We start from the raw sequence: 27,655 nt of genomic DNA, 5'->3' as shown, positions 1-27,655 counted from the left end.
CTTCCTAAGAAATTTATAGCAACCGTCTTACGCACAGCAGCAAACTTATCCTGCCCTGTCATATCGGGGGTCAGAACATTAACGAGACATTAAATATAGAAACATGTATTTATCTTTGTTGTTCCAAAATCACGGCGGCCGCTGTGGCCGAGCTGTTCTAGGCGCTTCAGTCCGGAATCGTGCTGCTGCTACGGTCGCAGATTCGAATCCTGCCCCGGGCATGGAATGTGTGTGATGCCCTTGGGTTTGTTAGGTTTAAGTCGTTCTAAGTCTAGGGGACTGATGACCTCTGATGTTAAGTCCCATAGTGCTTAGAGCTACTTGAACCATTTTTTCCAATGTCACAGGACCATGCTTACAGTTGCTGACATACTTCCTCCAATGGGGCAGTTGCAATCTTATAGAGTATCATGCGTGGCACTTTTCAAAACAAAGTACCTAAGACCAGTTTTATGCATATCCTTAGTTTCTGGCATACTAGACGCATGTATTCCTCACCGTCTCCGTGACCTCGTGACGGTGGGTACTGAACGATCACAAGCCGACAAATGTGTACAACAGAAGCCAATAAGACAGTGAGCTATTTATAGTGATACAGAAGTGATAGAAAGCAGGAACTTTTGGTCAACTTTGAAGCGGTAAGAACATCTATAAAATCTTGTTATCCTAAACTCTCTACATAAACTGCTTTTTGTAGAGGTAAAACGTAAACAATTAATCTTCACGTAATTTCCTGACAGCACACCGAGACCACGGCGCGAATGGGCTGAATGAATGAAGTGATTGCACAACACCGCGGTGCCAAATAATAATCACCGGCGGTGGCAGGCCGTACATTGACATTAAATACTGGTTTCTCTGCGTGTGTCGTTAATACGTCAGCAGGTCAAACACCGCGGTACAAACGCGTGCACGGCCCCGCTGCTGAGGTGTAATGACTTTATCATTGGTCAGCCTACACAGCTGGAAACGTCATTATAGCAACGCCAGCACTGCCATTAAATCTGCCATTTTTCTCTGAAAATATAGCACGTGTAGTCAGTTTTTAAATGAACGTCATTCCACTTCACGCGTAATGTCTTCCTCGATTATGTGGCACTGACGGGCGCTCAGAGGCAGATGTTCATAATTGCAGCCAAATGCCGCGTTCATTATTTTATATTGTCATGTAATAACTCGTTTTAGTATAACATCTAGATTACATACTGAATTTAATCCTAATGTAGCCTTCTCTTGCTATGAGAACAGCGACGACTAATTTTGACGTTAACTCGAAATTTTACTAAATAATCTGGAGGTAGTTCTGTGGTATACTATTGTTTAGGATGGAGTTTTACAGAATTTACTAATCGGAAAACCTCGATTCTGTTAATTGCAAATGTTTGAATACTATTAGATATAACATAGACACAAGACGCGGGTCACCCACTTGCTAAAAGTAAATTGATATGTGAGTCTGCAGTTCTTTCATAAACATTCTCACGTCAGAAGACAATACTCCAGCAATTACCAACATAGTAAGGAAGTTTAGATTCTCATGGCGTGTAAAGAGCTCGTGCAACTTACGGGAAAGCCACTCCATGAAGTGATTTTAGGAATTCCTTTGGAATGTCCGCTATCCCTTCTACCTGATTCGATATCTAGTCTTCGATATGATTTAAATTCTGACTCCAATACTGGATCCTCTATATCTTCCTTCTTTGTATATCAATTGAAGTATTTCCTCAGTTACCCAAAGAAACCCTGGGTATCAGAAGACATACTTCAGTTCATTGACGAAAGGATGGATTGCAAATATGCTCAAGGAAAGGCAGAAATACAGCAATATACGAGGGTGAGTGAAATGGAAACCTAAAATTTGTTATAACAAATCGAAATTTCTCGCCGTTGTCCTGTAAGTTGGTAAGCGTGCTACAAAAAACGTGCAGAAGGGCCTGTAGGTGGCAGCATAGTGCAGATGCACACATACCGTCTCAGTATCAATATAAAGATGGCCGTCCTATTTGCGACTTGCCCCAGGGGAGAACAGCGTTCTATTATTCGGTTTTTGCGTAGTGAAGGTGTGAAACCTACTGAAATTCATTGACGAATGAAGGTGCAGTACGGTGATGCATGTTTGTCACAGCAGCAAGTCTACGAATGGAGCAGGAAGTTCGTAAATGGTGTGACTTCAGTGGAAGATTCTCCTCGCCCAGGCCAGGCACAACGAGTTGTGGCTCCACAGAATATTGCAGCAGTGGAAGCCATAGTGAAGAAAAACCGCCGAGTGACACTGAATGACATTGCAGCATGTTTACAGATTAGTCATGGGTCACCACACCACATTGTGCATGGTGTGCTCTAGTTTCACAAAGTGTCTGCAAGATGGGTGCCACAGCAGCTGACTCCTGAAATGAGAGAACGACGTGTTGATGCTTGTGAAGAACTTCTTAGGCACTTTGAACGAGGAGGTGATGGCTTCCTTGCAAGAATCGTTACTGGAGACGAAACCTGGGTTCACTTCCACCAAACGGAAACGAAGAGAGCGAGCAAGGTCTGGCGCCATTCCTCATCACCAAAACCAAAGAAGTTTCGAACAGGACCATCAGCAGGGAAGGTTATGCTTACTGTCTTTTGGGACGAAAAAGGCGTCATTTTGGAGCATTGAATGCCTAGAGGGACCACTGTCACCACTGCATCATACACAGATCTCCCAAAAAATCATCTGCGGCCTGCAATCAAATCAAAGCGACGTGGATTGGTGTCAGCAGGTGTACTTTTGCAACATGACAATTCAAGGCTCCACACTGCCCGTACGACAGTTGCAACAATCACAGACCTGCATTTTGAGTGTCTTCCTCATCCACTATACTCACCAGACCTTGCCTCAAGTGATTTCCATATGTTTGGATCACTCAAAGACGCAATGGGAGGAAATATGTCCCGTTCTGATGAAGAGGTACGCCACGCGGTGCATGAGTGGTTGCACGGACTACCAAAAGATTTTTTTCTAATGGAATTTATGCACTTTGTAAGCGCTGAAGGAATTGCATTGAGCGTGGGAGAGATTATGTTGAAAAGTGATACAGCTTTGTACCACTTCTGCACAATAAATAATATTTAAAAAAGTATTTAAGGTTTTCATTTGACTCACCCTGGTAAGTCACTCAGAAACGAAATAAGTAGGAAGTGCAAGGAAGACAAGGCTAAATGGATTAAGGAAAATGAGAAGAGATCGAAAAGAACTGACTCAGTATGTAGAAAACTCAAATCAACCTTCGGTGAAATTAAAAGAAAGTGAGACAACATTAAGAGTTCAACGGAAATCCACTGATAAACTCAGAGGACACAACAGGTAGAAGGAAACAGTACACTGAAGAATTCTGTGAGAGGGAGAATCTGTCTGTTGACGTGATAGAAGAAAAACTGTAGTCAATATGGAGAACAAAGAGGACCCAGTTATAGAGTCAGAATTTAAAAGACCTCCAGAACACTTGATATCAAATAAGGAAAAATGGATGGACGCCATTAAACTGGAATTCTTATAAAACGTTGTAGCAAGTGATAACCAAACGACTATTTAGGTTGGTGTGCAGAATACATCTGACTGACGGCGTGCCATCAAACATTCGAAAAACATCATCCAAACGGTTCCGAGGATAGCTAGAGCGCAATTAGCTTAACAGCTCATGCATCTGCGCTGCTGACAATGGTAATATTCAGCAGAATGAAAATAAAAATTGAAGATCAGGTACATGACGATCACTTCGCCTTTAGGAAAGGTAAGTGCACCAGAGAGGCGGCTCTAACGTTGCGTTTGACCAGGGAAGCAAGACTGGAGAAAAATCAACTCAAGCTCATATGATTTGTAGACCCACAAAAAGGACCAGACAATGTAAAATGGGGCAAAATGTTCGAAATTCTGAGACAAATATGAGATAGCTACTGCGAATGCCCGGTGACATACAGTAAGAAGAATAAAGTTTAAAAGAGTGGATGACATAGATGAGGTTCTTGGATTAATATGAATGTAAGACAGGGATGCATCCTCTGGCCCCTATAGTTCAATCTCGACATCCAACAAGGAAAGAAGGAAACAAAGATTCCAAGGGTGGATTGAAATTCAGGGTGAAAGGATGTCGGTGATGAAATTGGCCGGTGACATTCCTACCCTCACTGAAAGTGAAAACGAATTACAGGAATGGCTGAGCAGTCTAATGAGTACACGTTATAGATTATTAGGAAACCGAAAAAGAGCCAAGTAATTTGAAGCAGCGAGAAGCATACCATCATGATCGGTGATTACGAAGTAGACTAAGGTAAAGGATTTTCCTATCCTAGAAGCGAAATAGCCCATAACGGACGAAGGAAGGGGGACATAAAAAGCAGGAAAGTCCATGAAAGGAGGGGATTCATGTCCAAGAGATGTGTATTGGTATCAAATATGGGTCATAATGTGGGGAAGTAGTTTCTGGAACTGTACGCCCGCAGCACAATATTTTGTGGCAGTGAATCATGAACCGGAACACAAGAAAATCGTAGCGTTTGGAAGTGGTGATAAGAAATAATGTTGAAAATGTGGTGGACTGATAAGATAAGGAATGAGGAGGATCTCCGTAGAAACTGCGAGGAAAGGAATGTATGTAAAACGTTGACAAGAAAAGGGGACAGGATGATACGAGGTATGTTAAGAAGTCAGGCAATAATCCCCATTGTACTATAGGGTGCTATAGGAGGTAAAAACTGTCGGGGCAGACAAAGATTGCAATACATAAAACAAATAATCGAGGAGATAGGGCTCAGGAGATACTCTGAGATGAAGAAGTTGGCGCAGGAGAGGAATTCTTGGCGGACCGCATCAAAGCAATAAAGAAAGGGCCGGTGTACGTTGACCAAGGACCACAATACAGCATCAAAACAATAAAAAAGGACCAAGGAACATAATACGGCGTATGCAGAAAGCCAACAAAAATACCGTATACAAGTAATACTGCCTTTAAACCAAAGTCAGCCAGTATCAGAGGACACCGATAGTGGAAATTACTAACGTGTGAACAGGAACCATTGACTCCTTCTCTATGTTGTATGAACAGTAAGAGAGAGAAAGAGAGAGAGAGAGAGAGAGAGAGAGAGAGAGAAGATTGAAAAGAGAATTTGTGTGAACATTACAGTAAATTACTTAATTTTCATTTTCTATCAGCGGCGTTCTTTCTCTTGAACAAGTTATATGTACCAATAATTTGTATCCCACATCCCTCAGTTTTCTCAATGTCTAAAATGTTTTGAGTTAAGGTGTATCTTCACGACTGTTTTGCATTTGCAGTTGTGGCCAACTTCTCGAGGGTTTTCTCATACTGTTGGTCGGGAAGACTTGCGGTTTTGTTGCAGTTATTTTTTTGCGCTTTTGAAAGGATATCAATAAACATGCGTCCCAGAAATACTAGATATATTTCCGACAAATGAAATTGACTTCGACACGTTGCTTTGATTGCCGAAAGAACGGTGAACGATATTCGTTTTATTCACAGTGATGTATCCAAGCTCAAATTTGGTTCGTTTTCTTTAAAAGAAAGGTGCCATCATTATTCGAAAAGTCATTAAATCGTTTGCTTTTGATCAGAAATAAGTACATCTGCATCATTAGTGCATAAAACTGTACCATAATTAGTCCTCCAATTTCGTGTAAAATGAGTTACATTTGATACACACATTAGACTTTCTGAATCCGATTGTACCATGTTATATACTATATGGATTTTCTCTTCTGTGGGTGCTGTTCCTTAAAGTCCTTTCCTTTGATAACCCTCGAGAGCATACATCTGAATTTAGCCACCCATTTCTTATCGGTTGAAATTAGACCAGCAACAGTGAACGTGGAAACGTGCTACCTTGGGTCAGCTCATCGGTGTCAGCTGTAGGGCGCCGCAGCGCTGCACGGATATTGACCAGTAGCTGTCAGAGTGGTCGTCTTCCACTGGAATTCTTCTCTAGTATCGGAGTAGACGTAGTTTCGATGCATATATACAATTTACTTTTTGTTCTGAATATTTTGTTTAGGGTCTCATCAACAGCATGTACGAATTTTACAGAATGCATTACACTCTGCTGCTTGTGATAATGATATATATTCTGCTACCGGTTTGATATCAAACTATCTTCAACGGCTGAATACTTATCGCAGATTCAACACATGTCACACATGCTTTGACACACGTTACTTCTGAAAACCATAACTGGAAATACAAATGAAAATTGTAGCAAAGTTACAATACGATGGGTCACTCAGAACGATAGATCACTCACTTTTCTGACGACTAAGTTATCGTTCCCCAAGAACTAGTGTCAGCTCGATACACCGAAGTAATGCAGTAGCCTATCAGACGAAACTAAAACACGGTCATGGCCAAAATTCATCTTAAATATCAAAGGCAAGCAATTGACTTAAGACGATATAGCTGGTCCCCTCAAGAACACTGGTTTTTCGTACGCACGTGTGTGGTGGTGTGGGTTGAGAAGTCCGCTGCAGATCCCGAACATAGCATTGTTTTACGCCCTCATTACATGTTTTCAATCTTTCTGGATATCGTGATAAGCATATGTCGCACTGTAATACTCTGTGATTTTGCGTTCGCGGCTACTGTGTTGCTAACAGTGCCAGCTGACCACGGTTTATGAACCGTAGAACTTATTAAACATTGAAGCTTTTCACCAGTTTGTAAGTGGGGCGTTGGATCGTAGAGTTCGATTCCCGGGGCTTCACAGACCTATTACACATGTTTTGTGTGGGCGAGGTGGCCAGTGGTATAACTCTGGACTTGAATTCGGGAGAACAGCGGTTAAAACGGCCGTCCTGTTTTCCTGATGTAGGTTCTCCGTAATTTCCCTAAATCGCTTAAGCAGAATGACGGGATGGTTCCTTTGAATGAGCATGGCTGATTTCCTTCCCAACCCTCCCACAACATTTGCTTGTACCCTGTCGCTAATAATCCCTTCGTATTTTCCTCGTATCACATGTAGAGGAGATTGTAGTGAGAGGATGTGGATTGTAGTTTTGACTTCGTCTTGCTGGTAGCTAAAAGGAACAGGAAAATGAGAGGGCCACTTACAAAATGATATCAAATTTCTATTCAGTCTTTGGCGACGAAAACGTTAAAATGCTGAGTCACGTTCGTGGTACACTAATAATTTTTTTTTCGTGGAAATAGATTCAGTAGGACACAGTAACTCCTGTAATCATGAACGACTGCTTCGTCACCTTAAAAAGTGGAAAAAATATCATTCGTACACAGTATTTTCACTAACTCTGAGGTTCTTTAGTAAGGGAAGACTTGTGAGCTCGATTATCGTCACCGGTACCATTATATCTGCAGTCAGTGATTACTTAGGGCTGAAAGATAGTTCACTATTTTCACTCTGAAGCACTTGTTTCAGTAATCTTACGTGGCGACATTTAGATTAGTTAAATATTATCTTCTCATGATTTAAAAATATATCAAGTTGCTCCCGGCTGATCACAGGACAGCAGTGCGTAAATGATTCTTAGTATTACAATAAAACAACGTCGAATAGATTTCTGCTTCTTTGTACACAATTCCGATTCAAAATCACAATGTTTAACATGTAAAAAGTACTTAAAAATGTTAGTAATCTTGCTGGACACTCTTCTTCGATCCACGGAACTACATATGAACTTTACTCTCATGACAAACAATGTCTTTAGTGGGTAAGTTAAAGAAAGAGGACAGGAGTTTCAGGAGCAATGAAATCTTAATGTTAAGAGTTTCATTGCATTGTATGTTGTCTGTTTAAAATTAGGAAAACCTCAAACATGCCTGAGAGCTGGCGTTCTCATGAATGAATATGGAACAGAAATGGCAAAATAGTTTGGTTACGATGATGCTGCTGAACACTTTCAGACAGTTACTTTGCCAAGCAACACAGTAGTAAGTCGAGTTCTCGATATGGGATATATCATTAGAAAGAAGCTAAACTATTCAGTTGGAAACTATTGGTCTTATTCTTTGTGTGTGTACGAGACTAGTGATACAACAGATTTTAATTACCAATTTTTATAATGAACGACTTTACTGTACGAGAAGAATTACTTGCTTTAGTAACATTACTTGAAACAACAGGTTTGGATATTTTTAACGCAGTTAAAAGTTGCGTTGACTGAATTAGTGGTTTCAAAAACTGCTCTGCAGTTTGCATCGATGGTGCACCAGCTATGGTCTGAAGCGAAAATGGCTTCGTTGATCAGTTAAGACAAAAACGAAATGAACTGTTTAACTTTTCATTGCACTCTAAAGTTGCCTGCAATGAAAGATGTGAGTAAAACTACGAGTATAATGAGAGGAAGAAATCGATCTCTGTCTTATTGAAAATTCAAACAGCTATTTTTTAAGCAGATGATGCTTAGGTCTTTTTTTATTATTTGTTTTTATACTGAAAAAAGAACTTTTCATGCTTTTGAGAGAATAAGTGAAATTGGAACTACGGAATTAGAAAAAATGTTGAAGGATTTACTTTTTTATTAGAACTAGTGATTCTAGCTGATTTTACTGATCATTTGTATAATTTGAATTCACGTTCGAGAGGAAAGTAGCGCTCTGTTTGTGATATATTTACGGTGCTTAGTAGATTCTGTTGTAAACTTTAGCTATTTATACAGTAGCTATAGAAGTAAAATATGTGTAATTTCCGGAGTTGCTGTGAACTGAAACAGGAATAAATGAAACTAAAATCTTCAAGATTTACTTCCATTATGGATGAAGTCTCCAGATTTGTTTTCAAGGTTTAAATCTCTCAGGTCGGATAGAATTTTCGTTACTGATCCAATGAAAATTAGTCTTGAAAGAGTTAGAATTGATCTTCCGGAAGAAGTCTGCAGTTTACAAAATAAGCCGTTTATGTTATCTAGAACACAAAGTGATGAAGGAGTCTTTGAAGTCATGCAACATGATCGCTGCTCGAAACTCACAGATTGCGATTTTAAAATAAATTAATTTTTCGGATCAACATACATTTGCGAATGTACATTCTCTTCACAGAAGTACAGTGAATCTGCTCAGCGTAATACAGTGAGGAATGAGTCGTTGGAACATAGTTTCGTTTTGCTACAACGGAAATTAAAGTCGATATTGCTCAACCCAAATATTTAAGTATATCATTAATGTTCATACAAGAACGTGTAACAAATCAGTAAAAATTGCAGTTTTAGTAGGCTATGTATTATGACGTTTACGTATAGGGACTACGTAAGCTGACAGTCGTTGGAGGGGGCGGCTGTTTCGGGGCTCTGACAGTAGCGGACGAGTCAAGATGTTGGCGGAAACACTTGCTGGAGGAGAATGCCTCATGAGTCACGCGTTGCCAGTCCTGCTCTAAAACGATACAAGTATAACAATGAGTGTAAAAATGGCTTTTGAAAACATTCTTGTAAGAGACTGCAAGACATTTCGCTGTGCAAATAGTATAAATAGTCATTAAAAGTAAATAATACTGTAAACAAGGGCGAGAGGGGGATAAAGGGGATGCCGGCGGAGGTTCGTGTCCTCCCTCGGCCATGGGTGTGTGTGTTTGTCCTTAGGATAATTTCGGTTACGTAGTGTGTAAGCTTAGGGACTGATGATCTTAGCAGTTAAGTCCCATAAGATTTCATACACATTTTTTTGGGATAAAGGGGCTAGAGCGTTATAAAATCCAATTGCTAAAATGGAGAAACATTCGCTTAGCGCTAAAGGAGTTTACAAAGGGTAAATTACAACAGAGTGACATTGCAATCACATTTTGACGTGCCATAGTAAACAGTGCTATCAAAAGTAATAAAGTCTGTGAAGAACGGGGAGGAAGCACCATGAACTAACATTTACTAAAAGCTAGTTCCTAGAATGGAGAAACACCCGCTTTGCATTAGAGAAGTTTGCCAACAGTAGATGAAGCAGCACAGTCTAGAAATTCCAAATTCAAATTACGCTCAAAACATTGAAAGTACGTGTCTAAACGACTGAGAATAACGCTAAGTACTGGAAAAAATTATCTTACAAACGGGTAACGGTACTAAATTACTGTACAGAGGAAGTGTTTGAGGGAAACGACACGCTCGCCGAAACTAGCAGAGACCGGTAAACACATACTATGCGGCCGCTGACTTGCCAGCCCGAGCTCTTTATTCAACTAAATTAACTTATGTTTGAATCTTTCAAGTTCTTCTAACCAATCTAATTTTCAGCGTTTTACCTCTTGATGTACAAGTAGAACTATTGTTTCATTCAGTTTCCTCAGAGCATGTTCAGAAGTAAGCAAATATTCTGCAGAGGAAGAATTACATACATTGCCATCTTACTTTCTCAGTAGGCGCTCTTGAAACACAACTTTAATGGACCTTCTAGTCAATCTTACACAATAACTAGGCCAACTATAGATGTCTGAGTATCAGAGTGTATACTAAATATTTCTTCAAACCGTTGCCGGTGGAAAAAGTAACCTTACAGCTGTCTATTTTAGTCAAAAGGCGCATAATCCCGTAAGACGTATTATCTCGGTGGAAAAAGTAACCTTACAGCTGTCTATTTTAGTCAAAAGACGCATAATCCTGTAAGACATATTATCTAAAACTGGTGTACAAATAAACTTGCTATATTCCTGTTGACTACTCTTCTGTTTGTCACCACTTGAAGTATAAATCTGTTCAAATTGTATTAACTAACCTTTCTAAGCGTTCTCATTTTGTACTTCTTGCCTTCGATGCGACTGACCAAGAATTAGAACTGTTGTTTCACACTTTTAAGAACTTTCATGAGAAACTAAATTTTGTTAAACATGTTGAAATTAAGCAGGCTGAGCTATATACTCCTATTCTCCATTTGAAATTGTGCGTACGGAATAACAGTTTAAATCTGATATTCACCGTAAGCAAACATACTCTGACGTAACAAGTTTGTTTGCGTAACCATCCTCCACAGCAAGCACAGAGAGATTTGTATTGTGAATAAAAGATGAAACGCATAGAAAAAGTACAATATTTAGGTTGTTAAAAGCACAGTCTTCGAACAAATAGTTATATCTAGGTACAAAAGAATAATCGGATTCCACAAAAATGAAGGAGAAACATGGTGAACAGTGTGGAAAAGTTCGGAATACAAAATTATGGCTACGTCTCTAAAATAAAGTGGTAGTGTGATCCCCAGACCAAATGAGACCAAACGAAGATCGCCGAAAACCGTGAGTAATTTCTTAATTTCATAAAAGAACGCGACATGAACTGTTTGGTAATCTAAAAATAACAAAACCGTATCTTTACAGATCCCCCTGAGGATGCCTTAGAGCAAGAAAGAGGCGAAACGTGTCTGGCAAAAATAAATTAAGTTTCAGCAAGAAAAGGCGGTTTTATTCGCAATACAAGTATACTCTGACGTTATTACTGCAGCAGACGCCTTTCACCCACAGGTTCACAAAGTATACTTTTTCCGTTATGCAATAAATCGCGCTTTACGAACTCCATTTTATCTCGACAATTTAGAGAAAGAAATTAATCTGATACAGTCTACTGCAAGCAATAATGGCCACAAATAGGCTTAAGAGGTAAGAATTAAAAGAGTAGTAAAGAGGAAAATGGCAAGTTTATTTGTGTACCGCCTTTAGATAGTATGTCGTACAGGATCAGCCGACTGTTGACTAAAAAATACGAATGTAAGATTACTTTCTCCACCAACAGCAGTTTAAAGAAAAGTTTTTTACACACTCTGAAACTCAGGCACCTACCAAATGCTGCGTAATACTTGTTATAGTTATTGTGTAGGACAGACTGGAAGGGCTATAACTCAGGTATGAAAAGCAGCTGCTGGGAGACGAAGGTGGCAATGTAAATAATTCTTCTTTTACAGAGGATTTTTTTATTTCTGATTATTCTCGGAGGAAACTGGATGAAAGAGTAATTCTACGTCAAGAGGTAAAAAAATTCAAGCATTTAGTTAAAACAGATTGAAGCATATCCAATGCTGAGCTGTGGTTGGTAAGTAAGAACCTCCTCGACGGCTTTAAGGCGCTGCTTACGGTCGCATAGCATGTGTTTACCGGTCTCTGCTAGCTTCGGCGAGCCCGTCGTTTTCCTTAAACACTTTGTCCCTACAGTAATTTAATACCGCTGCCATTTGTCTCTCCGCAGCTCGTGGTCTCGCGGTAGCGTTTTCGATTCCCAAGAAAGGGGTCCCGCGTTCGATTCCCGGCGGGGTCATGGATTTTCACCTGCCTCGAAATGACTAAGTGTTGTTGCGTCGTCTTCATCATATTCATTCATCCCCATTGCGGTCGGAGGAAGGCAACGACAAACCACCCCAGTACGCCCTTGCGTAGTACGACGGTGCGGGTCCCCCGCTTCGTTACCCTATGCTCTGGCAAGAAGCAAGAGACTTCATTTGCATGAAGTTTTGTCACACCCTTACAGTGTTTTGAGCCTGGAACATGTTAGCTGTTCTGTTTCGTCTGCCGTTTCCGAACTTCTCTATTAATAAGAGGATGTTTCTCCAGTTTAGTTTTTAACAAATTTTAGTTTATGGCTCCCTTTCCCCCTTTTTCACAGTATTTTTTACTTTTAATGGGACTACTTAGTAAATAGAAAGCGAGATGTCGTGGCAATGTTATTGTGTTACAAGCTACCGTTTGTTAGCTTCTATAATGTTAACCGGAAGTTTCTTCATTTTAGTAACATGTCAAATAAAGACTGTGACTGTTTCGTGAAATAAACTGTTGATGGTATACAGCAGCCACCCACAAATTGGTTTTCGGTTACTTTGTTGAAAAAGTACCTTTTGAATAAAGAAACCTAAAACTAATTTGTGGCTTGGTACTTTACGCCACAAACAATTTATTTAGTTCTTGTTCCCCATCCCCCTTCTTTACAGTATTTACCACTTCTCTAAACATTCTGCGTGGTGTCTGTTTGTTCTGTATCGTGTCTCCCTACCAGTTTCGTGCAACGACGCTCTGAGCGTGTTTTTTAGGGAATTGACTAGTTTGAACCTGGGACCTGTTGCTGGTAAGGAGACGTCAGACCACACATGACATGTAGAATTCAGAAGAGTTCAGTGAGACTAGCGATGATATAACCAAATACTTACTGATTTCAGCGTCAGCTCCACTGCATTTCCAGTAAAGGAATATTAATACTAACTAAATTTAGAGGAAGGGGGTTCAAGGCATTTCTATTTTTAGTTAGCTGGTAAAATAACGTCGAAAACGCAGTTACGTTTACCATTGGAAATTTTATTCTACTCACAAAACATCGTTTATAAATTGCACTACTGATAAAAGGAAATGTTTTAATACAGGATGGTAAAAACCAACAGCGTTCAACAAAAATGTGAACGAATATTTCCTGAATGGGTTTCCAAGTTCTACAATGGATCGAAGGATGATCTATGCCATATCAGATCTATAATCTAGGTTTAAATTAAGTTTCACAAAAGAGAAAACTATCAAAAGGTCTACAGTGACCATCAATTATCTTTAATTACTTATCTAACTTGTTGTAAATTACAGTGGCTGATGTGGCTTCTCAATAACTATATAACAGAAAAATCATCGAGTTTGAGACTTTTCCTTCAAGTGGCAAATGTGAACACCATGAGCTTTAATTGACCATCGACACTAGTATTACGTAAAGGGGATGTAACAGATGAGACTTCTGCAGTTCTGAGTGAAACCTTATGCGCTCAAAAATGCGGTATCACGTGCGTTCATTACCTTGTCGGTGTTCGTCAGGGGGCGGCGGCCGGCGCAGCTCCATCCAGTTCGCCCTCTCGGAAGCAACTCTTTCCTAACTTCTCCTTACTACAATTTACCGAAGTTGGTTTAAAAAAAAACTATCTGGCTGTGTTTTCATCTGACCAATCAGGGTCTCAATGTTAACCTTAAGCTCTGTCTACAAAAATTCTGTCTATCCAATGAGAAACGTTATACTTTTCGTGGTGGGGCAATGTTTTTAAAGTTTGCAACGTAACAGAGAAGCGAAAAAGTCGGATACGGATGTGGTTGCAGACTCTGTGCCTGTTCGATCCTGTTCACTACGCTCTTCGATGGTTTGCAACAACTCTGTTCGCAATTTCTGAAATTGTCGCTTCGTTTGCGCTTCTATTTTGACTATGCGGTTATCATATCTTTTCAGCGCTGCTTTTATGATACGTTTGTGTAACACACTGTTTTCAACAACTTCACGCGCAGTACCTGCTGCTTGTCTAGTAATTACGTTCATCCGTTTCTCTAGTTTCTTGACTTCTCCCTGGGTGTTGTTACGTAATGTATTGATCTCGTCCTGAATGTCATTACGCAATGTTTGTACGACCGCTTGTACATTTTCAAAGTCTGTTCTCAATTGATTGTGACCTGTTATTAATTTTCCTATCACTTCTCGATATTATTTTGCCTCGTCTTCAATATGACTTAGGTGTAACTGAATTTTTTTGTTTTGTTCTTTAATCTCACGCATTTGTCTCGTGGTTTCTGCAATTTGTTTCGTCGTTTCTGCATTTTGTTTCGTCATTTCTGCATTCTGAATTTTAATTTGTTTCGCAATTTCTTTATTTTGTCTTGTCATGGTTTCCGTCATTAATTGTAATAATTCTGCCAGATTGGTGGGTCCTATTGCGTTTTCTTCCGACGTCCTACGCTCTGTGTTTTCGCCCAAGTGTTGGTTCGCAACCGATTGCATTGAACTGTGCTGTGACACGTTTCTGCTCGCATTCCTTGTACTCTGTGGTGAGGGAGCTCTAATTGCTTGTACTATGGGTTCTACGTATCCAAGACGCAAGTTAGAATCCTCATCGACTGTCTCTCTACTTTCCTGCTCCTCTGTCGTATGCTGATTTACGTTTTCTATGCCTTGACGTACATTATCCTCGTTATGGTGCGTTATATGTCCTATTTCTCGCGATACTGCATCGTCTGCTGTACTGTCCTCTATTCTCTGTCCATTCTCATGCTGGGTCTCTACTTCAATTCGGTCAAGGTCCCGATCTACCATTGCTAATCTTTCCGAATCCCTTATTTTCTGTTTTAAAAGCAATTCACGCGCCCTACTTCGAGTCAGCATGCGCTCAAACGATCTCACGCGTTTCATAAACTTTTTGTTCACACGACTTGACACTACCAAGACTGACAATCCATTCACTTACTTGTTGGGTCTGAACCAACTTGTCAACGATGTATCCGCCACCTGTGTGCTTGCATTGAGGAGAAAACTTAAACCTAACAATTTTTAAAATTCATAACTTAATTATGCTATTTTGTCTGCTAGAATGTCTATCTATTGAATACTTTCTTACTATCTATCGCTGTAGCTACTGTTTTCGACTATTTATAACGTTCAAAATTTTTTTTCCTTTATTATGGAAATTTTTCAACAGGATATACCTTCAATCATGGTATTTTACCATCCTGGCAAGGTCGCCATTTTCTAAACATTCTGCGTGGTGTCTGTTTGTTCTATATCATGTCTCCCTACCAGTTTCGCGCAATGACGCTCTGAGCACGTTTATTAGGGAATTGACTAGTTTGAACCTGAGACCTGTTGCTGGTAACGAGACGTCAGACCACACATGACATATAGAATTCAGAAGAGTTCAGTGAGACTAGCGATGATATAACCAAATACTTAATGATTTCAGTGTCAGCTCCACTGTGCTCCCTGTAAAGGAATCTTAATACTAACTAAATTTAGTGGAAGGGGTTCAAGACATTCCTATTTTTAGTTAGCTGGTGAAATAACGTCGAAAAAGCAGTTACGTTTACCATTGGAAATTTTATTCTACTCACAAAACATCGTTTATAAATTGCACTATTGATAAAAGGAAATGTTTTAATACAGGGTGGTAAAAACCAACTGCGTTCAACAAAAATGTGAACGAATATTCCCTGAATGGGTTTCCAAGCTCTACAATGGATCGAAGGATGACCTATGCCATATCACATCCATAATCTAGGTTTAAATTAAGTTTCACAAAAGAGAAAATTATCAAAATGGTCTACAGTGACCCTCAATTATCTTTAATTACTTATCTAACTTGTTGTAAATTACCGTGGCTGATGTGGCTTCTCAATAACTATATAACAGCAAAATCATCGAGTTTGAGATTTTTCCTTCAAGTGGCAAATGTGAACACCATGAGCTTTAATTGATGATCGACACTAGTATTACGTAAAGGTGATGTAGCAGATGAGACTTCTGCAGTTCTGAGTGAAGCCTTATGCGCTCAAAAACGGTGTTCGTCAGGGGGCGGCGGTCGGCGCAGCTCCATCCAGTTCGCCCTCTCGGAAGCAACTCTTTCCTAACTTCTCCTTACTACAATTTACCGAAGTTGGTTTAAAAAAAAACTATTTGGCTGTGTTTTCATCTGACCAATCAGGGTCTCAATGTTAACCTTAAGTTCCGCCTATAAAAGTTCTGTCCATCCAATGAGAAACGTTATACATTTGGTGGTGGGGCAGTGTTTTTAAAATTTGCAACGTAACAGAGAAGCGAAAAAGTCTCACGCTAAAACTTGCAGCTGGTGTGGTCCTTTTAGCGTTACGTAAGATCTATACTGTTCTTCTGGAGGGCTCTATCTTTTAACATGGGCTGCAGGGTGGTCCTAACGTAACAGAGACGCGAAAAAGTCTCACGCTAAAAATTGCGGGTGGTGTAGCCCATTTTGTGCTATCGTAAGATCTATACTGATCTTCTGGAAGGCTCTAGCTTTTAACATGGGCTGGGGGGTGGACCTAAGGTAACAGAGACGCGAAAAAGTCTCACGCTAGAAACTTGCGGGTGGTGTGGTCGTAGCGGTTAGCTGGCGACGTGGGTGTCCGTCCCTAATCGTAGGGCCTTCTCGCTTAACACGGTTCTACTCTCGGCTTCTGTTCTCGTTTCTCCCCTCGGAACTGCGTCTGTCTCACGGTGGGAAGGTATGACATGCATTTGGGCATTCTTGTGTTAGTCTGTGGTATTCCATTTGCTCACTCGTTACTCGTATTACTTTGGTTAATTTAATGTCACGATTTATTCGGAGCTATGTGACATACTACTGGATTTGCTTATCATGTCAGAATTTTCATGGAAGGTGTTGGATTTGCCTGACACCTTACACTCCTAGCAACATTTATTGCTCTATGAGTGGTGACATATCATTGCAGCCCTGCTCTGTTATAAGAATGTGTCCAAATCCATTTTACATGCATTTTATATGTTTCAGATTAACAGTGGCCTTACACCGGTAAGATTGTCTTTTTCTATTTCAGTTTATTCTAATCTCATTTCTTTTGCACACATTTGGCAGCCACTGCCTGTGACTTTCCTTGACGTTAAGACTGAACTCCGTCCTAACAGGCCTTGGAAGGCCCAATGGGCCAAGTGGCCGTCATGCCATCCTCAGTCCACAGGCGCCACTGGATACCGATATGGAGGGGCATGTGGTCATCACACCGCTCTCCTGGCCGTATATCAGTTTACGAGACCGGTGCCGCTACTCCTCAACCAAGTAGCTTCTCAGTTTGCCTCACAAGGGCTGAGTGCACCACGTTTGCCAACGGCGCTCGGCAGACCGAATGGTCACCCATCCAAGTTCTAATCCAGCCCGACAGCGCTTAACATCGGTGATGTGACAGGAACCGGTGTTACCACTGCGGCAAGACTGTTCGTTTCCTTAACGCTAGAACTTTTGCTATTCGTCAGATGCATACTGTTGTAATCCAGATGCTATCATACTGTGTTCAACGGACACTGAGCGCTTCGCGCAGTGGTTAGTAAATCGGTCTCGAATTCGGAAAGATGACGGTTCAAACCCGGCTCCGTCCATCCTGATTTAGGTTTTCTGTGATTTCTGTAAATCACTTGAGGGAAATGCCGAGATGGTTCCTTCAAAAGGCCGTTGCTGCTTTCGTTCTCCATCCTTCCCTAATCCGAGCTTGTGCTCTGTATCTAACGACCTCGTTGTCAACGGGACGTTTAACACTAATCTTCTCCTTTACTTTTATGTCGACAGCAATATTATGTTAACGGTCCATTACATTTGGCATTTAATTTTCACACCTGGATTACTACGTTGCGGCAGTCTTAAGTCAAGGCGTGTGATTATTTGTGTTCTTAAGATGAATGTCTCATATGAGAAGCGCTGTTTGGCGTTATTCATTGTACTTTATCAGCATTTGATGTAACAAGTGAGTAAGCTCATCTTACAATTTTTGTCTGCGGTTGTTACATCTTTTTTATTTTTAAACTAATTTATGCTTACCTGTAGCATTATCATTCGGGGCCTTTAAAGAAAACTAATTCTCGAAGAAAACTTGGCTACCAGGATTGAAACGATCTGTGTTGACGATGGAAGAAAAAGACACAAATTAATAACTTTTTGGATTTCAAGTAGGCTGGAAGAATTGTTATTTCCAGGACCGTTGTCAGAGCTCGGCAGTCTTAGCAGGACTTCAGAAAGGAAACTGGAATGAGTGCAATAACTATAGAGATATAAGCCAATTACACTGTGGGCAGCGTTCCAAGACGTTAAATGCATTAACAGAGATTTTTCTAAGAGAAGAACAAAGTGGTTTTAACCCGGGAAGAAAAGACATATACATCGTATTTTGTCTATAAATCAGATAAAGGACAAGCATAGAGATCTTAATCAAGGAACGTATAGGGCTTTTGTGCGTAATGAAAAGGCCTTTGACCATATAGTGATATCTAAATTATAGGAGATTTTAGGAGAGTATGACATTCCTCAGAATTTAGTAGTGGTGAATTCAGATATTGTATGCTGACAACAATACCAGGGAAGGCGCCGACTGAACCATTAATACAGAAATGAGGTGAATCGTACAAGTGATTAGACATGGCTATCCTTTATCGGTCAAACTGTTTGGCAGATATTTATATATGACATTATCAATAAATGGCAGTGGAAGATTCCTAGCCACCACGATGTACTGTTTTAACTCATTTCCTTTTCAGATATTCAGGTTACGCTAGCGGATACAAAAGAAAACGTACAATGAGCTACATGGTCCATACGTACTGGGTGGCTACAAATAGCGTACATTGTGCGGAGAAATAACTGTTTAGAAAAATATTCGATACGTTGCACCGTTTCCTTGTTAATTAGCATTGAAGTTATCCAGTCAAGCAGTTGCTCGCGCAGATTGACGCGGTTCTTCACTACGGTCCCCAGTACAATTTTTGTATTGCTCTCTTGTTCGGTTTTAGGAAACCACCAGAAGAAAATGGTTGGCGACACCGCCTTCGGCGGTCCGTTTGAGCTGGTGCACACAACGGCCTTATTGGCCTAATTAAGTCAGAAACGGCTCAACGTAACGAAATCTTTCCTTAACAATTAAATATCAGTACAATGTACTCTGCAACACCCTTGGAAACTTTTCAGACTTTTTCTGACCGTCCGGCATAATGGCAAAGCAATATACTGGGTGGTTCAAATGGCTCTGAGCACTATGGGGCTTAACATCTAAGGTCATCAGTCCCCTAGAACTTAGAACTACTTAAACCTAACAAACCTAAGGACATCACACAACACACAGTCATCACGAGGCAGAGAAAATCCCCGACCCCGCCGGGAATCGAACCCGGGCGCGGGAAGCGAGAACGCTACCGCAAATATACTGGGTGGGTACAATAAAACTTTCTCTATTTAACATGTTATAACACGGAAACCTATTACAGTACGAGTACCAAACTTGGTAGCATTGGTGTCCAGAGTATGGGGTACATGATTTCCATGCGTCACAACGCCACTGTCGAGTTCCAACTATTTCTGTTGGTCCATTACGGCCAGGGAACATCGGCTGGTACGTACTTTTCAGTTCAATAAATGTTACCAACAATCGTACATTTTAAGATATTTTATTTTATGCTGAAAGCAACCAGTTTCGGCATTTCATTTTGCCAACTTCAGTCGCAATAAACTTTTGTCAAATCAACGAACTTATCTTATGGCGCCTTAAAACTGGATATCGTGAGTTCCAATCGTTGTGCTGTCAGTTCATAGAAAAGCGCTTTCGTATGAATCAGCTGCACAACGATTGGGAATATCTTAAAGTGCTGGTAAGAGTTATTGAATTGAAAATATCCAACTATGGCCACCAGGTGCCGTGATCAGTCATTAGTCTTACACAGCTGACCAGTTGCAGTGCACTTTTTGACATGTCAACGTGAGCTTGGACAAACGTAAGCGTAGAAAAAATGTGGAATTATTTCAAAGAGATAGAATAACGGCAATTGAGAGATCTATACCGCATAAACCAATAAGTGATGGTACTGATCCCACATGGTACACAAAACGGGTCATATCGCTGTTGCAGAAGCAACGAAAAAAGCATGCCAAATTTAAAAGAACGCAAAATCCCGAAGATAGGAAAAGTTTTCAATGCGAGATGCTTTGAATAATTTCCACAACGAAACTCTAGAAGAAAATCCGAAGAGATTCTGGTCATATATGAAGCACACCGGTGGCAAAACGCAATCAATACCTTCACTGAGCAATAAGAAGGGTGAAGTCACTGATGACAGTGCCACCACAGCAGAGTTATTAAACACTGTTTTCCGAAACTCCTTCCCCAAAGAAGACGAAGTAAATATTCCAGAATTTCAGTCAAGAACAACTGTGAAGATGAGAAACATAGAAGTAGATATCCTCGGTGTATCAAAGCAGCTTAAATCACTTAATAAAGGCATGGCTCCCGGTCCAGACGGTATACCAGTCAGGTTCCTTTCAGAGTATGCAGATGCACTAGCTCTATTTTTAGCAATTATATACAGCCGCTCGCTCACAGAAAGTTCCGTACCTAAAGACTGGAAGGTTGCTCAAATCACACCAATACCCAAAAAGGGAAGTAGGAGTAATCCGCTGAATTGCAGACCCATATCACTAACGTCGATTTGCAGTAGGGTTTTGGAACGTATACTGTATTCGAACATTATGAAGTACCTCGAAGAAAACGCCTTACTGACACATAGTCAGCACGTATTCAGAAAATATCGTTCTGGCAGAACACATCCAGCTCTTTATACTCTTGAATTAATGAGTGGGTGCCAAATTGACTCCATATTTTTAGATTTTCAGAAGGCTTTCGACACCATTCCTCACAAACGTCTTCTAACCAATCTATGTGCCTATGGAATATCCTCAGTAGTGCGACTGGATTTGTGATTTCCTGTCAGAAAGGTCACAGTTCGTAGTAATAGATGGAGTGTCATTGAGTAAAACAGAAGTAATATCCGTCGTTCCACAAGTATGTGTTATATGCCCTCTATTGTTCCTGATCTATATTAACGACACAGGAGACAATCTTAGTATCTCTGTTAGATTATTTGCAGATGATGCTGCCATTTACCGTCTTTTAAAGCCATCAGATGACCAAAATGAATTGCAAAATGATTCAGATAAGATATCTGTGTTGTGCGAAAAATTGCAGTTGACCCTGAATAAAGTAAAGTATGAAGTTATACACATGAGAACTAAAAGAAATCCGCTAAAGTTTGATTACACGATAAGTCACACAAATCTGAAGGCTGTAAATTCAACTAATACGTAGGTATTACGATTAAAAATAACCTAAGTTGGAACGATCACATAGATAATATTGTAGAGAGAGCGGAGCAAAGACTGCGATTCATTGGCAGAACAGTTAGAAGGTGCAACAGCTCTACTACAGAAACTGCTTGCACTACACTTGCCCGCCCTATTCTCGAGTACTTCTGTGCGGTGTGGAATCCGTATCAGTTGGGATACTTCAAAGAAGGGCGGCTCGTTTTGTATTATCCTGAAATAGGGGAAATAGTACTTGATGCTTGAACTGGAGTTGCAATCATTAAAACAAAGACGTTTTCCGTTGCGACGGGACCTTCTCATGACATTTCAACCACAAGTTTTGTCATCCGATTTCAAAAATATTCTGTTGGCACTCACCTCCATAGGGAGAAATGGTCATCACGATAAAATAAATCAGGACTCGCACAGAAAAATGTAAGTGCTCGATTTTCCCGCGCGCTGTTCGAAAGTGGAACGGTAGAGATACAGCATGAGGGTGGTTCATTGAACCCTCTGCCAGGCATTTAATTGTGAATAGCAGAGTGATCACTTAGATGTAGATGTAGGTGAAAACGAGCAGGGCATTATTGGTGAGGCTGTATTATCAAAACAACAGTAATGTTGCAGCTGCACTTCCAAAATATTGCCGGCCGAGAGGATAACGGAATGGTCCTCTATCTCCATCACCTATGCGGAGCATGATCAAGAAGATCAAATCAATTGGAGAACTGGGCGTCGCTCCGGGAAGAGGCCGACGACCGGTTGCACCACAGATGGTTGATGAAATCCTGTTGCTGTGGTAGACAACGCTGCGCGCAATTGCCGATTGGCAAACAGTGCGCATGCTATGTCACGACAGTTGAATACCCCATCGTCCACTGTATGGAAACAGCTTCGATTAATTCTCATATGGTATCCGTACAAGGTCCATATCGTACAGCAGCTTGGACATAGGATGCACAACAGCGTGTTTACTTCATTCTCCAGTTTCTCGCAAGGATTGAAGATGACGAAGGCTGGCCCTGGATCATCATGTGGACGGACGCGGCTCATTTTTCTTTAACGGGTGAGATGAACACATAGACTATTCGAGTGTGAGGATCTTCAGCTCCAGTCACTGTGCATGAAGTTCCTCTGTAAAGTGAATGTGTCACCGTACGGAGTGGCTTCACGGCTACGTTTATCATTGGCACATTCTACTTTGAACGACAAAAGGATCAAAGCCATGTAGTTTGATTGGCCAGCGTTACTGCGATATTCACACCCGCCGCACAGGAGAGAGACGCATTGAACTCAACAGTTTTCATGCAAGATGGGGCCCCACCGGACATCGCTGGTGAAGTTCACCTGTTGCTCCGAAACGCATTTGGAAACGATCGAATTATCAGCCGATCGTTTCCGAATTCTTGGCCGGCAAGATGACCTGATCACACTACTTGTGATTTCTGGTTGTGGCGCTATCTAAAGGACAGGGTTTACAGGGGAACGTTCACACATGTGCTGATATAAAGTGCAGCATATCAAGAGAGGTAGCAAGCATACCTAAGGACATGTTTCGCTCTGTTGTGCAGAATACAATCCTGTGCTTTCAGACTCTTCTGGACACAGATGGGCTCCATATTGAGCCCCTTTTGTGGCAGTAATGGTACTGGTATGTAAGGTTATGATGTACCGCAGAAGCACATTAAACATGTTTCGATTGAATTGATTTTGCTTTATTTCTCTTCCCCATGTCCTTCACATTAATGCCACCAAGGTTGGTCCTCGTACGGTAATTAGCTTCCGTGTTATAACGGGTTAAATACGGAAAGTTTACTTATAACCACCTGGTAATTCAAACATATCCATAAAGAAACTAAAGGTATGGTGTTTTATGGAAAACAACGTCATTAGGCAAAATTCATAATCGAGATTAACATATGAGAACAAATTCGTATATGCAACTATATGGGCTTTGTAAATCCTTTATGGTTTTGATAATGATGCTGTAAAGAAACTAAGAACGTATATAGACACATTATGTATAATTAAGAGAACACTCCTGAGCAAAACGAGGAAGGGACGGTACTTAAAATCTACAATACCTTTGCTGCTGTACATAATCAAGGGAAGGACATTAATGACCAAACAATTACAGAGAACTGAAGCGATATAAATGATGTTTGTAAGTGCTTTGACAGGATGTTAATTAGAAGATCAAAAGAGGAACAGTGAGATAAGAGAGAAGCTCCACGCTCTAGGAGTAATGGAAAAAGTGTAACATCATAAAATAAAATGGCATGATCGAAGTGGTACACAATGGGAGACCTAAGACCCAAGGTAGTAGAAGAATAGGGTGACCATAAAGAAGATGGCACCATAATTTTTAAAATAAATTTCTTTCGGAACAGGCTAAGATGTCTGGCGTGAAAGTTTAAATGATGATTGAGCCGTGGTAAAATTTGCCGTTTTGAAGAGCGCGCCGCAGCGCGTAGTGTGAAGCAGTCGCCTTCCGCTTCTGGAGGTGGCGCCGCTATGGCTATCGCAGCTCTGGTGTCTCCCTATGGGGGGGGAAGGGGGAAACGTTGCGTGTTCACGTGCACTGAAGGGGCGATATGAGCTCGGCAAAGGTGTCAGGTAGTTGGAAGGAGTCTGAGTCGGTCAGTCGGAGTGAGTCTGGGGGCAGTATGAGTCAGTGAAGTCTGTGAAGCCAGTGTGGGACAGTCAGTGTCTGTTTGTTGTCCGGAGTGCTATATGTTTTAGGCCACCAGTCTGCTCGAGTTATTGAGGGCAATGGTCATTGGCGGTTGGATCGATCGGTTGGTCGGTAGCGCACTGAGACACCAGATGACTTGTTCGCCTGGAGCGTCGGCGCATGCGAGGTCTCCACGTAAGTCCAGTGACCGCACCGTGTAGCGAGGGATAGCAGCTTCGCGGCCGACACGAGAGCAACAGGAGTCAACACACGACATCGGTCGGGCCGGGGCGAGCTGCAACGCCGTGAGACGGGAGATCGGCACGCCTTCCTGCGTCCGTTGGAGCGGCTGGCAGCGGAGAGCGTTTTGGGGTGCTGCGCCAGATCTTCACCAGAAATCGTAGCTTATTAGCAGTTAAGTGACTGGAGATATGTTGCGTCATTTAGTTGTTAAATTCTACTTGTTTTCTTGGTCAGTCTCTCGTCCCCAGCTTGCTCGTCTGTCTCTCGTCCGCATTTGTTAGGCAGTTAGTGTCTGTCTGACTGTCTGTCGTACGTTAATAGCTGCCTCTGTCATGTTTGTCGGATTCGGTGTTAACGAATTTATTGCTTAAAGGCCGAATTCTTGAAATATATTTTTATCTTGCCTATCATCTTGCGAGGTGGTATATGTGTAATATAGAGAATGTTGTACATTTTATGTAAGTCTGCATTTTATGGGTTTTATTTAAGTAGTCATTTTAGGTTATAATGTTGCCACCCTTCCATCGTAAGGTTCCTTAAAAAAATGGCACTTTCGGTAGAAAATAATTTGAATGTTGTACCATTTCCATCTCTCTTTCGGGGTGCATAGTTTATGTGATTGTGTAAGTTGTTAAAAATTTTTTAGTTTAAAGTAATATTGTGTGTTGCAGATTTGAACCAGTCTACTGTCTCAGAGGTTGTTGCGAGTGGTCATGTTTACGGCCGTGTCGAAAGGGAGCAGGCAAGCTTCTCAGCCCGAAGGCTCAAACTGCTAATATCGTTCCTTCTGCCTCTAAATAAAATGGTAACTTGGTATTTCGAGAGTGCTTTTCTGCTTCTAATTTTAAATCTGTTTTGAAAAGGCTTTTAGGAATGAAATTCACATTTGTTAAGAGTAATTTCATTTTCCATCAGTTACTTCCTGGCAACTACTTCCACGTTCACCTAGAATTTTTAAATATGTTAATGTTCTTGATGATTCGCTAGTAAATAAAGTAAATTCTTTGAGAAAAGATCTTGAAAGTAAATTTACGGTTAAATGATGGTTTTAGTTTGATTCAAAGCAGCGAGGAAATCTTACAACCTTACAAAGGACGACATACTCATTTTGTACCTTTGCGGCGAGGAAGGAACATTAGCGAAAATCATCCACGGCTGGTCAGAGGACTACAGTCCTCACACTGGTCACACGACGCAGGTCCTATTATCTGCTGCGAGCGGCTTAGCGACTCTGACGTATCTGCGTCTGGTCGTACTGACGAGGCAACGTGAGCGAGTAATGCCTCGCTGGGCTTTCACGGCACAAAGGGATGAAAAAACGCACGAAGTGCCGCCAGCTGGGCTGGCGCGACCGCGCGGACGCCGGTCGTCGCTGGGATTACGGCGGCAGCAGGAGTGGTGTGTGCGTGGGCAAACCGGCGCCACTGTACGTGGCCCGCGCCCCTCCTCCCTGCCCCAGCTCGCCGCGGCCACCGCCTGGAGCGCGCACGTAGCGCCCAACAGCTCGCGATGCCCGCCGGCGCGCCTGTTTTCTGGGCAGCGCCTTTTTTTTTAATTTTCACAGAAAATTTGCATTGTATTCTTGAATACGGCCAAGAATAGACAGGAAAATACAGGCACGGCTCGAAAAGAATTTGTGTATGCGAATAATGGCCATCGCGTAAACAAAGCAGTGTATCAGGTCCGACTTCCTGTTAAAAATTGCGCCTACGGAAGACAGTCTGAATATCTGACGCTAATGCTAACGCGAGAACTGGAACATATTTGTTGCTTCTCATACAAAATTTTCATTTCTTTTTATCGTAGTAGTTTAAAAAACGTCGAGAATATCTCATTCTCATTTTTAGTACGTAAACCGATAAAACACTTCAGCATGCACTGAGGTGGCAAAAGTCTTTGGATAGCTCCTAATGTTGTGTCCGATGTTCTATCCCCCGTCTTAGTGCAGCCACCAGCCACTCGACGTGGCATGGACTAAACAAGTCGCGGAAGTCCCGTGCACCTACCTCTAAATCTACATACATACTCCGCAATCCACCATACGGTGCGTCGCGGAGGGTACCTCGTACCACAACTAACATCTTCTCTCCCTGTTCCACTCCCAAACACAACGAGGGAAAAATGACTGCCTATATGCCCCCGTACGAGCCCTAATCTCTCTTACCTTCTCTTTGCGGTCTTTCCGAGAAATATAAGATGGCGGCAGTAAAATTGTACTGCAGTCAGCCTCAAATGCTGGTTCTCTAAACTTCCTCTGTAGTGATTCACGAAAAAAATGCCACCATTCCTCCAGAGACTCCCACCCGAGTTCCTGAAGCATTTCCGTGACACTCGCGTGATGATCAAACCTACCAGTAACAAATCTAGCAGCCCGCCTCTGAATTGCTTTTATGGCCTCCCTCAATCCGACCTGATAGGGATGCCAAACGCTCGAACAGTACTCAAGAATAGGTCGTATTAGTGTTTTATAAGCGGTCTCCTCTACAGATGAAACACATCCTCCCAAAATTCTACCAACGAACCGAAGACGACTATTCGCCTTCCCCACAACTGCCATTACATGCTTGTCCCACTTCATATCGCTCTGAAATGTTACGTCCAAATATTTAATCGACGCCCGCATCTCGTGGTCGTGCGGTAGCGTTCTCGCTTCCCACGCCCGGGTTCCCGGGTTCGATTCCCGGCGGGGTCAGGGATTTTCTCTGCCTCGTGATGGCTGGGTGTTGTGTGATGTCCTTAGGTTAGTTAGGTTTAAGTAGTTCTAAGTTCTAGGGGACTGATGACCATAGATGTTAAGTCCCATAGTGCTCAGAGCCATTTAATCGACGTGACTGTGTCAAGAGCTACACCACTAAGGAGTATTCAAACATTATGGGATCCTTTTTCCTATTCATCTGCATTAATTTACATTTATCTATATTTAGAGTTAGCTGCAATTCTTTACGCCAATCATAAATCCTGTCCAAGTCATCTTGTATCCTCTTACAGTCACTCAACGTCGACACCTTCCCGTATACCACAGCATCATTAGCAAAGAGCCGCACATTGCTATCCACCCTATTCGGAACATCATTTATGTAGATATAAAACAACAGCGGATCTACCACACTTCCCTGGGGCACTCCAGATGATACCCTCACCTCCGATGAACACTCGCCATCGAGGACAACGTACTGGGTTCTTTTACTTTTCG

Source organism: Schistocerca piceifrons, chromosome 1, assembly GCF_021461385.2.
Source record: "Schistocerca piceifrons isolate TAMUIC-IGC-003096 chromosome 1, iqSchPice1.1, whole genome shotgun sequence".
Lineage (NCBI taxonomy): Eukaryota > Metazoa > Arthropoda > Insecta > Orthoptera > Acrididae > Schistocerca > Schistocerca piceifrons.
The sequence above is the reverse complement of the archived record's forward strand: the minus strand, read 5'-3'. Positions refer to the sequence as shown.